Source organism: Maniola jurtina, chromosome 22 (assembly GCF_905333055.1).
Source record: "Maniola jurtina chromosome 22, ilManJurt1.1, whole genome shotgun sequence".
Lineage (NCBI taxonomy): Eukaryota > Metazoa > Arthropoda > Insecta > Lepidoptera > Nymphalidae > Maniola > Maniola jurtina.
Genome location: NC_060050.1, coordinates 8841063 through 8853743, shown reverse-complemented (window position 1 = coordinate 8853743; position 12681 = coordinate 8841063).

The window sequence follows — 12681 nt, the reverse complement described above, 5'->3', positions numbered from 1 at the left end:
CAAAGGTTTATTGGAACGATATTGGTTGAGAGCGGTTTAGTCTCGGTTCTGGGAATCAGTAGGAGGAAATTTCCTTCACCCAGTGTGCCTAAAATATGCTATGGAGCGAGCTATATTGAATATTGATTCAGGGATAAAATCCGCAACGAGGAAATTCGTAAAGAACCAAAGTGAACGACATAGCTCAAAGGATTAGCAAGCTAAAATCAAGTCATGTCCAGAATCGATCGCCGATGTAGAGATGAGTTCTTCAGTGGAAACCGTGTACCTACTGGTAAGTGCAGTGTAGGATAGCCTCCAGACCGCCTGGACCGATGATCTGAAGAAGTTGGTGAAAAGCGAATGGATGAGGGAGGCAAAGTACCTACCGGGTTTGGTAGCACGCTTTCTAAAATACCTATATCCAGTAGGTAACCATAAAGACTAATGAATCTGATTGGCTTGAAGGATATTTGTGTGAATCAAAGTGCAATGGAAATTTTTTAAACTCTCATTTATTTATTTTTTACATTTTACCCTATTTTTAAACAACAAACAATAAAATAACAAAAACAACAGAAAAAATAACAGAAAAACGGAAAGAACAAAAAATAAAATAACATCAACAACAAAATCAATAAATAACAGAAACAAAAGAGAAATAAAATAACATAAACAACAGAAAACTAAAATAACGGAAAAAAAAAGTGGAAATTATTATTATGTAACCAAAACTCGGAGGAGACTGAAATAGCGCGCTGCGTTAGCCGCCGCTATGCAAAAGTTGAACTTTAGTTGTTATTAAAGATAAAGTTGAAAACTCGAACCCGACTGCGATCGTCTTAAGAAACGCTAAAATATTAGAAGAAAATTGTTTTTCTAACGGTTTTGTATATTTTAATGTTATTGTACATTTATGTTCATGAACTCAAAATTTTCTCCTTTCATTTGCCAGCCCACTCGATTAAAAAAAAACTTATTTGGATACCCCACTTTTTTGATGTAACATCCGTTAGGTCAATTTTTTTCGTACAAAACACCTATAGCCTATAGCCTAGGTCACCCGCACCTTTACAGCGAATCAATTGACACCTGATTCATCAAAATCGGTCCAGTAGTTTAGGCACTACGGTGAAACACACAGAAACTAGATACTTACATACATTACACTGCTAGAAGCATAACCCTTCGTTTTGGCTTTGCCGCAGTCGGGTAACAAAAGACGCTTTACTCCACTGTGTGCGTACTTCTGCGTAGTACTTATTACATTTCCTTCAAAATATGTACAATAAAATACATATATATACAAACTTTAAAATAAGAAGTGTAAATTAAAAATTTATAACACCCCCGACAACTGAAGGTTACAGTAAGAACTAGAAAAGAGCTGACAACTTTCAAACGGCTGAACCGATTTTCTTGGATTATAGCTAAGAACATTCTCGATCAAGCCACCTTTCAAACAAAAAAAAAACTAAATTAAAATCGGTTCATTAGTTTAGGAGCTACGACGCCACAGACAGATACACAGATACACACGTCAAACTTATAACACCCCTCTTTTTGGGTCGGGGGTTAAAAAACACTCTGTATTGATTGAAAGTAAGCTACTCTTTTACTTACCCACTTTCTTTCCCTTTTAAAAGCTTAACAAAAGAACATTGCTCCCGATATTTCCATTCAGTTTTAAATTGCAGGACTACACTACACAAGTCGGCAAGTACCTACTTAGCATGGCTAGTTCCGAACAAAGTGCACGTTGCATACAAGTGAAGTGAAGTGATGCTCTAGTAAGCCACTATGTTCATGATTCTTTTGTGTAGAGCCTGGATTAGAATCCGAGTATCTGATTTTTAGGGTTCCGTAGGTACCTCAAAAGGAAACCTTAAAGGGTCACTTTGTAGACCACAAAGTGATCCTATAAGGCATCTACAATACAAGTTAGTATTGTAGAGACTCAGATTTTTCAGATACGGACTATAATAGGAAAATCTCGACGGTTTTTACGGCATTGTTATTCATTATATACCTACAAATCAATTGTGTCCGTGAAATCAGTCCGTGCGAAAATTTTCTTTGAGAATAGAGAATAAACTTGTCAACTTCCTAAAGGTTTGTTACCTGCTGTTTACGTAGGAGTCAATTCAATCAGTTGGGGATACGGGGAGGACCACAGAGCTCTAAGTTTCTAATAGAAATGGTATTTCTTGGCTCAAATATTTTTATATTATACAGTATTTATTTATTTCAAAACCGAAAATTGACCTAACAATATAAAGGCAGTGGCCATAAAAACATATACCTAATTAATAATTCGAAAGAACAATCTCTAACATTCGAAGCGACGTAAATTAAACCTTAATGCTCTACAAATAAGACTAGTTTTAAAATAAGGCTCTATGATGGGTCACTGCCTATCGGCGCTTCAATAACGTCCTGCTTCTTTAACACTTCTACATTTTTCTGATTTGAGGACATGCTTATCAAAACAGATAGGAACCCACGTCACGAAACTTGCTTGGGCTGAGATAAAGTGGGACAATCCAGGCTAAATAGGGACGTATATTATGTCTATGTCCTGGAGATAAGGTTATTTATAGATTCAAAACATTTTATCGCAAAAAAACTGTTCTAAGGCCAAATGCCTACTGATGACAAAACTTGCAGAAGCTTTTGAAAGTCACTTTCAAATGGAAAAACTTAGGTACCTTAATTGACTTGCTGTGAATGTTCTCACAATGCAAGCGACTTGTCAGAGCTGATTCATCAAGTATTAACTTGATGAGTAGATATTATGCGGCTTAAAAATATAATGCTTCTTTTTAACCCCCGACCCAAAAAGAGGGGTGTTATAAGTTTGACGTGTGTATCTGTGTCTCTGTGTATCTGTGTATCTGTCTGTGGCATCGTAGCGCCTAAACGAATGAACCGATTTTAATTTACTTTTTTTTGTTTGAAAGGTGGCTTGATCGAGAGTGTTCTTAGCTATAATCCAAAAAAATTGGTTCAGCCGTTTAAAAGTTATCAGCTATTTTCTAGTTTTCTTGTAGAAAAGAAGGTTAGATAACCTTTAGGTTCATAATATTCAAGTGTCAATTGACAATAATGTCAAGCTGTCAAGATGGACGTTGCCTAGATATACATAATTATTTATTTGAAAATGATTTGTCGGGGGTGTTGAAAATTTTTAATTTACACTTGTTGTCTTATTTTTATCAACAATACTAGTAATAGAAAGTTCACAATGTGAAGTTGATTAATGAAGCACCTTGGGATCCCAAAATCTATCGGTTCTTTCGCCCATCGCCATTTCAGCTTCCCGATTTATTTAGTACTAGCTGACGCCCGCGACTTCGTCCGCGTGGATTTAAGTTTTTCGAAATCCCGTGGGAACTTTTTGATTTTCCGGGATAAAAAGTAGCCAATGTGCTAACCCAGGATTTTATCTATCTCCATTCTGAATTTCAGCCAAATCCGTCCAGTGGTTTTTGCGTGAAGGAGTAGCAAACATACACAGTCACACACACACACACACTCACACTCACACTCACACACACACACACACACACACACACACACACACACAAATTTCGCCTTTATAATATTAGTATGAAGTGTGATTGTTACCATATTTTTTCTACGCACCTATGAGAGATAGATAAAAAAAAATCATCCACGAAGCAACACGAAACTTCAAAATCGATAAAGCAATAAAGTTGCAGTAACCTACTACAGTAAATTTCATATTCGTAATATCATTTATTTTATTATACGGAATTGGGAAATGTAGTTTCTGGGGAACTTACATTATGTTGGAATAGTTTTTTATAGCCTCCCAACGTGGCCTACCCAGTTCTCAGAAAATTGGTAAAGTAGATTGATTATATGATCTACTAATAATATTATGGTGATGTGATGATATAGTTCACGACACGTCGAAATGGCAATCAGGGTATGAGGCGGGGGGACGCCCCACACACCTGCCCGGCTAGCATGGGCAGTAGATAAAAATTATATCCCCGATTATATCCACTGATTTCTATGACATCAGTGGATATAATCGGGGGATATAATTTTTATCTACTGCCCATGCTAGCCGGGCTGCACGTCACCCGCACCCGCACCGGGTTAGCGCGGGGAGTCCCCAACCCGATTGCCATCTCGACCTGTCGCGATACATCCACCTTTATTTTTTAAACATAAAGGAAATTATGGTATAGGTACTAGCCGATGCCCATGCCGGGCATGTTATATGAATGTTATTTTATATGTATGGTACCGGTGAACCAAATTACAAATTGCGGTTTACTCAATACCATCAGTATTATAGCCTCGATAGCTCAATGGTTAAAGGAGCGGACTGAAAACCGAAAGGTCGCCGGTTCAAACCCCACCCGTTGCACTATTGTCGTACCCACTCCTAGCACAAGCTTTACGCTTAGTTGGAGGGGAAAGGGAAATATTAGTGAGCGTAATAAACTTGGCTAATATCACATCACACTAATATTATAAAGGCGAAAGTTTGTATGTGTGTGTGTGTGTATGTTTGTTACTCCTTCACGCAAAAACTACTGGACGGATTTGGCTGGGAATGAAGATAGATGATATCCTGGATTAGCACATAGGCTACTTTTTATTGCGGAAAATCAAAGAGTTCCCACGAGATTTCGAAAAACTTAAATCCACGCGGGTGAAGTCGCGGGCATCGGCTAGTTCTTTATAAAAATAAAAATAAAACATTTCCTTGATCACGATATAGCTTATCGCGTGATAATATCGACAGTGCAAGTGCCCATTGTCGTAGAAACGAAGAGAAACTGTTGAGTGTAGACACGGCCTCGTCTCTTCGAACCTCGTCTCGCCTTACCACGATGAGAATGAAGCAAGAAAATCACAAGAAGACCGAGCGCCTCTTCAAGCAACTGCTCGCGTTACCGTCTCGAGTCTTGTTTCTGTGAACGATATTCCTGTCGTTGTATGGCTACATGCCGAATTTGATATCGAGAATTGCTTCAATCATGATAACGAGGGGGAGCCTATTATATCCTCATTCTCATATCAACAGGGTGTTAATACGCACTAGTTAATTGGAGATTTGACACGCTAGAAGGAAATTTTTGTCATGGATGAACTATTACGAAGGTAAAAACTATAAGTACATCCATACTAATATTATAAATGCGAAAGTGTGTCTGTCTGCTACGTTTTCACGGCTCAACCGCTGAACCGATTTTAAGAAATTTGGTACAGAGTTAGCTTACATCCCGGGGACGGACATAGGCTACTTTTTATCCCGGAAAATCAAACAGTTCCCAGCGGGATTCCTAAAGACCCATCCGTTCAACCGATTTGTATGAAATTTGGTACCGAGGTAGCTTGCGACCATGTTATTGATATAGACAACTTTTTATCCCGGAAAACCAAACAGTTCCCACGGGATCTTCAAAAACCTAAATCCACGCGGACGAAGTCGCGGGCATCCTCTAGTTCAGTATAAAAAGACTTGTCCTAACTGACTGATTGATCGACGCACCCTGCGTAAATAAAAAAAACCTACGTAAACGTACGAAATAAACGGAACCTACTGACTCTCAAGTTTCTTATCCTAATGGGTTAGAGACTTGAAAGTCAGTAGATTTCTTTTAACCCCCGACCCAAATAGAGGGGTGTTATAAGTTTGACGTGTGTATCTGTGTATCTGTCTGTGGCATTGTAGCTCCTAAACTAATAAACCGATTTTAATTTAGTTTTTTTTTTGTTTGAAAGGTGGCTTGATCGAGAGTGTTCTTAGCTATAATCCAAGAAAATCGGTTCAGCCGTTTGAACGTTATGAGCTCTTTTCTAGTTAATGTAACTTTCACTTGTCGGGGGTGTTATAAATTTTTAATTTACACTTGTATAACATGCCTACGTATGTATAAAAGGAACCTGCTAGGAAAGAATTTTTGGAAATCCCACCCCTAAGGTTACATGGAGGATGAAAGTTTACGAAAATCCATCATTTTTTAAGCTTTATCAACGAAAATACTGTATGGAATTTTGGTTTTCGGTTGGTCAACTAGTCTATATACAAGTTTATCACGACTTACTTACCTACTTTAAACCATCAGTGGTAGATATAATCACTGTCAAAGTCAAAGTCATTTATTACTTTATTATTGGGTAGGTACTATGGTACACTTTCTGATGGTCAAACAATGATAATAAAGTGGTGATATAATATAATTAATTACTTCAACTTAAACTAAAGCTATGAAGGTTCCGCTGTTTATTAATTTTCCCTTAACGACATAGTTACAAACTTAACAGGGCTCTCTTCGTCACTTAGTCCATACAATCGTAGTCCCAATTTCATTTTAATATTAAGCAACCAAAGTCTATGAAATTTTGCAGACATATTCTAGAAACTAATATCTGTGCCTGTGGTGTTTTAGATTCTTCTAAAAATATGTAGTTTTAAAATTACAGGGGCTCAAAGATTTGTATGTGAATTTTTAAGACCGCGTAACTTTGAAACCGAATATTTTAAAGGAAATCTGGAAAACCACAGGCATAGATATTAGTTTTTAGAATATGTCTGCAAAATTTCATAGACTTTGGTTGCTTAATATTCAAATGAAATTGGAACTACGTCTGTATGGAGCGAGTGACGGAGAGACCCCTCTTAAACTAAAGCTATGAAGGTTCCGCTGCTTATTTATTTCCCTTAACGACATAGTTACTAACTTAAGCGCCTTCGGTAATAATTTACCAAAAGTAATTTGTTTCGTAATTATATTATCCTGTCACACGAGATACCGTATCAAAGTGGTGAAAATTACGTGTGACATGATACTCTTTTGTTTTAATTACATGCCTTGTTTGTTAGTAACATGGAAACGTGTGCTATTCCTGAATTTTATAGGGTTCCGCACCTCAACCTTTCCTAGGTTGAGGTGCGGAAGGCCTTTAGGGAAGGCCTATGTCCAACAGTGGACGTCCACAGGCTGATGATGAAGATGATGGTGTACCTCAACCACCACCTCCCACTTCTGAGACCAGAACGCTCATCATTGCGCCAGGGAGTTCGTCAAAATAAGGCTCATTCTACAAAATGTGGGAATATTCTTCACCTGTTCCCTTATAATTTACGAGTTAGTAGGAAACTATATGTACTTGTATGAATATTTATGACTCTCTCCGCTCCAATCAATCTTGAATTTCAATGAATTTTATACAGTGTTGATTTCATATTTTACTAGATGATGCTCGCGACTTCGTCCGCGTGGATTTAGGTTTTTCGAAATCCCGTTGGAACTCTTTGATTTTCCGGGATAAAAAGTAGCCTATGTACTAATCCTGGATATTATCTATCTCCATCCCAAATTTCAGCCAAATCCGTCTATGTTTATGTAAACGACCACTAGGTAAGACAATACCTAATCCCATTAAGACCTAATGGTACCTATGTCTAGACGATAGTCTAAAGCTGCCTTCATACATGAGAAAAACATCGTTGCACAAAAAACACGTTGTGTGCAACACGCGGAATTACAGAACGATTTTGTAATTATGTTATTGTCATTATAAGTATATGTTGTTACAGCTATATTCGCGTACTAGCTGATGCCCGCGACTTCGTTCGCGTGGATGTAGGTTTTTCAAAAATCCCGTGGGAACTCTTTGATTTCCCGGGATAAAAAAGCCTATTTGCTAATCCAGGGTATAATCTATCTCCATTCTAAATTTCAGCCCAATCCGTCTAGTATTTTTTGCGTGAAGGAGTAACAAACATACACACACACAACATACACACAAACCTTTGGCCCTTATAATATTATAGTGTGATAACCCATCCAGGGCCCTTCATCCTTATGATAATAATATCTATATTTCATGCCATGATTCCAACGAAATGTTATAGCGATGGATCGAATCCTGGACGAGCTGGCTATGTAACCTAGAACATAAACGGTTAGTCGGAATGTTTTAAGCTTTGTGATTTTGAGGATTTCGATTGTAGTACCCGTGTCTACGATTCTTGCCTATTCGTTGAGGGGCGTTCTATACCTTACTAGCCGATGCCCGCGACTTCGCCCGCGTGGATTTAGGTTTTTTGAAATCCCGTGGGAACTCTTTGATTTTCCGGGATAAAAAGTAGCCTATGTGCTAATCCAGGATATTATCTATCTCCATTCCACATTTCAGCCAAATCCGTCCAGTAGTTTTTGCGTGAAGGAGTAACAAACGTACACACACACACACACACACACACATACAAACTTTCGCCTTTATAATATTAGTGTGATTTAATACTCTAAGCGTTGACGTACCTAACTATAGGTACTCCAGGTACAAAAGAAAAGGCTGCTCAAGTAGCGTTCTAATGGCAGCTTTTCAGTCGAAGGACACCTGGTCGACCAACCACTGGGACGGACCTTAAAAGACTGGAATTTAGTGGAACCATCTTAAGATAGTAGCCAAAGACAGGGCGGCAAAAAAAAGACTGCTGCAGCCTAAAGTTCTATCAACTGTGTCGAAGGCTAAATCAACATTATTACGACGTAGTGCAGTCCAAACTAAACAATCTCAAAGAAAACTTCCTTTGCATTTTGAGTAGGTAAGTATAGGTTACGAGATTCACTAAGCAAGGTTTTGCTTAATATTTTTATTTCCGAGGACGAAACTGTAGACGAAGTCTAATTTTATTTTATTGCCACTTAGAACAAGTCCATAAAGCCTTAAAAACTAAACCCGTTCCAGACATAACGAATTCAAGCAAACGGCTTAAAAGTTATTTTTAAGTATACTTTGGGAGTCACAACTTTTTAGGGCCACAGGCACTAAAAACTTGTAGTATGTATGGATGGTACATAAATTATACCTGGTTCCTTATCGTGTTTTTAATAACATAAGCACAATTGCAAAAGTTTATCTATTATTTACTTAATGCGCAAAACACAAAAGCCGATTGAGATGTTATAAAATCAAAATACTGATTTTCAAAAGCGTAGGCAGGTATAACTACTAACTTAACCAGACTCTGAAATAGAAATACCTTCTAATACCTTTTTAATCTTAATTTTTTTTGGGACTTTTGACACGGACACGCCAGCCCCATCGTAACCTAAATTACAATTGTAACGTTACCCAATCTAAATAGCTAACATAGTGGAATGCAACAGATACAAGTGGAGATTTATAACAAAGTTTTAACACTAGTGCAATAAAAAGATTATTACTTTGTTCTTTTGCTCTCGTTCTGTCTGAGACCACTCTAATAAACCTCATAAACCATTAAGTGAAATAGGAAGTTAGTGGTTAGCCTTCCTTTATAGATGCTTTTAACTTCAAACCTTGTAATGTAACTTGCGATTGAATTATAGAATAGAATAGAAAAGATTTTTATTCAAATAAACTTATACAAGTGCTTTTGAATCGTCAAATAATTTACCACTGGTTCGGAACGCCGTTCCTACCGAGAAGAACCAGCAAGAAACTCGGCGGTTGCTCTTTTCAATTGTTCAATTTACAATAATATTCAATAAAGTGAACTAAAGGTCCTTTCAGACGTACAGGTATAACCACAACTAAACTATAGCGGCAAAATTGTCATCGGTAGGTAATTATTGAACGATACTACCTATACCATTCATACGTACTACGTCTTATTTTGTATTTCTATGAAATGCCTAGCTTTTGTGGCCACTGTGGCTGACACGAGGCATGGAAGCTACCTTCCGTGGCTAGCGGCACGAGCCACAGAAGATATTTCACAGAAATGTTTAGAATAGCAGACACGTCGCCTACTTCTGTTGCAGAAGCATAACCACTTGTGGCATTCATACACTGATCCATGGTCCATTTCGCAGTCCTAATATACCCTTCTTAATAGAAATTTGTGGCTTTAATAATAACTAGCTGATGTCCGCGACTTCGTCCGCGTGGGTTTAGGTTTTTCAAAACCCCGTGGGAACTCTTTGATTTTCCGGGATAAAAAGTAGTCTATGTGCTAATCCAGGATATTATCAATCTCCATTCTCAGCCAAATCCGTCCAGTACTTTTTGCGTGAAGGAGTAACAAACATACACACACACACACACACACACGCACACACACACATACAAACTTTCTCCTTTATAATATTAGTGTGAAGTGTGATGTGATGGCTGCGTGCATCTTCAAGTAGCTGCAGTGATCCCTTTCACACATGACACGACCACAGTCTGGTGATATTTTTGGCGATGCGCTGTGGTCCGTATGAGCATACGCTAAGAATGCGAATCGTGCTGAATGAATAGCTACAATAAATTGCATTTCGCGAGAATTTTCCTTTGTGTCCTATTGTACGACCATTCTATTCTACATTTTTATCCTAAGGGTAATAAAAGATTTATTTATTTTTCTTCATTTCTTCACAGTATAAGTTATCTGAAACTATCCAAATATTTTCAATACTTTTTCACTGAAGATATTCTCACGAAATGATTAGGTATTTTTATTTAAAAAACTTACATACAAGGGAAGAAGTGTACCTATCATACCTACTTATATTGACGGAATATATCTGAAGTGAAGCGGACAGGACGTTGGGACATGTAAATATTATTTTGGCAAACCCGACGTTCGAGGCAGCAAAACGTACATAAGACGGTCCAGTCGTAAAAATAATTAGTAAATAGATTTAGATATAGTTTTAAGTGCTAGAATATTGTGCAGACTTAAGAGAGCCACATAGTCACACTAGTGACTCAGCTCTCTAAATGAGAATTGAAAAAAATTGAATGCCAATCCTATCGAATACGCTTTCAATTAAAGTTGGTAAACTTTTGATTAACAAAATTCGATTCCCTGTCAACTTTTTGTTTGCGAGCTTAGTAGTTAGTTTAATTCTATGACATCATGCTGATTGCTTGATGGAAAACTTTTTGAATATGAGTACGGTCTACTCTACGGTACGGAGTAAGAATCGAGATTTAAAGTTTGCGTGTTTGCGAGGTTGCTAATTGATTCATTTATGAGTTTCAAGCTTTTCAAGGCTTTTTTTATTAGCACTTTTGTCTGCGAGATGCAAGTTACAACTAAGTGAGATGAAAACTAACATAAATAAAAATAATATTCAGAATAGATGATAATAATAAAATTATCATCCAAAAAAGATAAATACTTACTTAAAATCTCAAACAAGGTCTCCGACCACTCTCCTTATCGGAGAAAAGTCAGGCGAAAATATTAAAAAAAACCTGTGCACTTGCCCTAGTAGGTAATACTACTAGCTCCAAGACTAACTTAGTTTTGTGGTTAGTTCATACCTACGGTAACACAAACTCATTCTACGTGACCGTCCGCAAGATGAAATCACTTACACATTTAAACTCAATTTTAGTGGACACGCAATGAACAAGATCTCAACTTAACTCAAACTTAACTCAAAATCATTAATTCAAAGTAGGTAAGTATTATTTTACTCCTTTTGATAGTCACAATTGTTAGATTCGTAAGATGATAAATTGATAATTATAGTGGTGATAATTAATTACGTAAACTTGTAAGTAAAGCTACGAGGGTTCCAGACGCGCCCGGGTCTGAGAAAAGCACACAACTAACTCAGCCTGGTATTCTTTTTATTATCACCACTTCACAAAATCATTTAACTTATTAGAACTATCGTAGATTATGTAGGTACTATCACACTAATATTATAAAGGAGAAAGTTTGTATGTGTGTGTGTGTATGTTTGTTACTCCTTCACGCAAAAACTACTGGACAGATTGGGCTGAAATTTAGAATGGAGATAGATGATACCCTGGATTAGCACATAGGCTATTTTTATCCCGGAAAATCAAAGATTTCCTACGGGAATTTTAAAAAACCTACATCCACGCGAACGAAGTCGCGGGTATCAGCTAGTCTAGTATATAATCATGAAGCTATGAGACTGCTTAGCTTATTAGTATTCAGGTTTTCTGTAAGTATAGCAATAGGTATATCGAAACTCAATTACATTTTAAGAGGGCTCTCTCCGTCACTCGTTTCATACAATCGTAGTTCCAATTTCATTTGAATATTAAACAACCAAAGTCCATGAAATTTTGCAGATATATTCTAGAAACTAATACCTATGTCTGTGGTTTTCCAGATTTCTGTTAAAATATTCTGTTTCAAAGTTACGCGGTCTTAAAAAATTTCATACAAATCTTTGAGCCCCTGTAATTTTAAAACTGCATATTTTTAGAAAAATCTAAAACACCACAGACACAAATATTAGTTTCTAGAATATATCTGCAAAATTTCATGGACTTTGGTTGCTTAATATTCAAATGAAATTGGAACTACGATTGTATGAAACGAGTGGAAACGAGTGACGGAGAGAGCCCTGTTAAGTACTTAATTTCTTAATTGAATAGAGCCTAGCTCTATTGAAATGTAACTGTGAGATTGTAATTGACCAACAAACAATCTTATCTATATAAATGGGCGATCGACCATAATATTAGATATTAAGATCCTAATATCCAATCAACTGGAACTTATGATATCTTATAAACTAGATCCAAGTTTTGATAACTCTTGTGGCGCTGTGTGTAAATAAGTTTTCAAACAACGTGACATTCAAGTTAGGTTGTATAGCGTAACATGAGCATTGGTTCATGACACAGTTCAAGACAGTTAGGGAATTTCTAACAAAACGTCAAGGCTTCGACGTTATTGGCAGGCGTCAA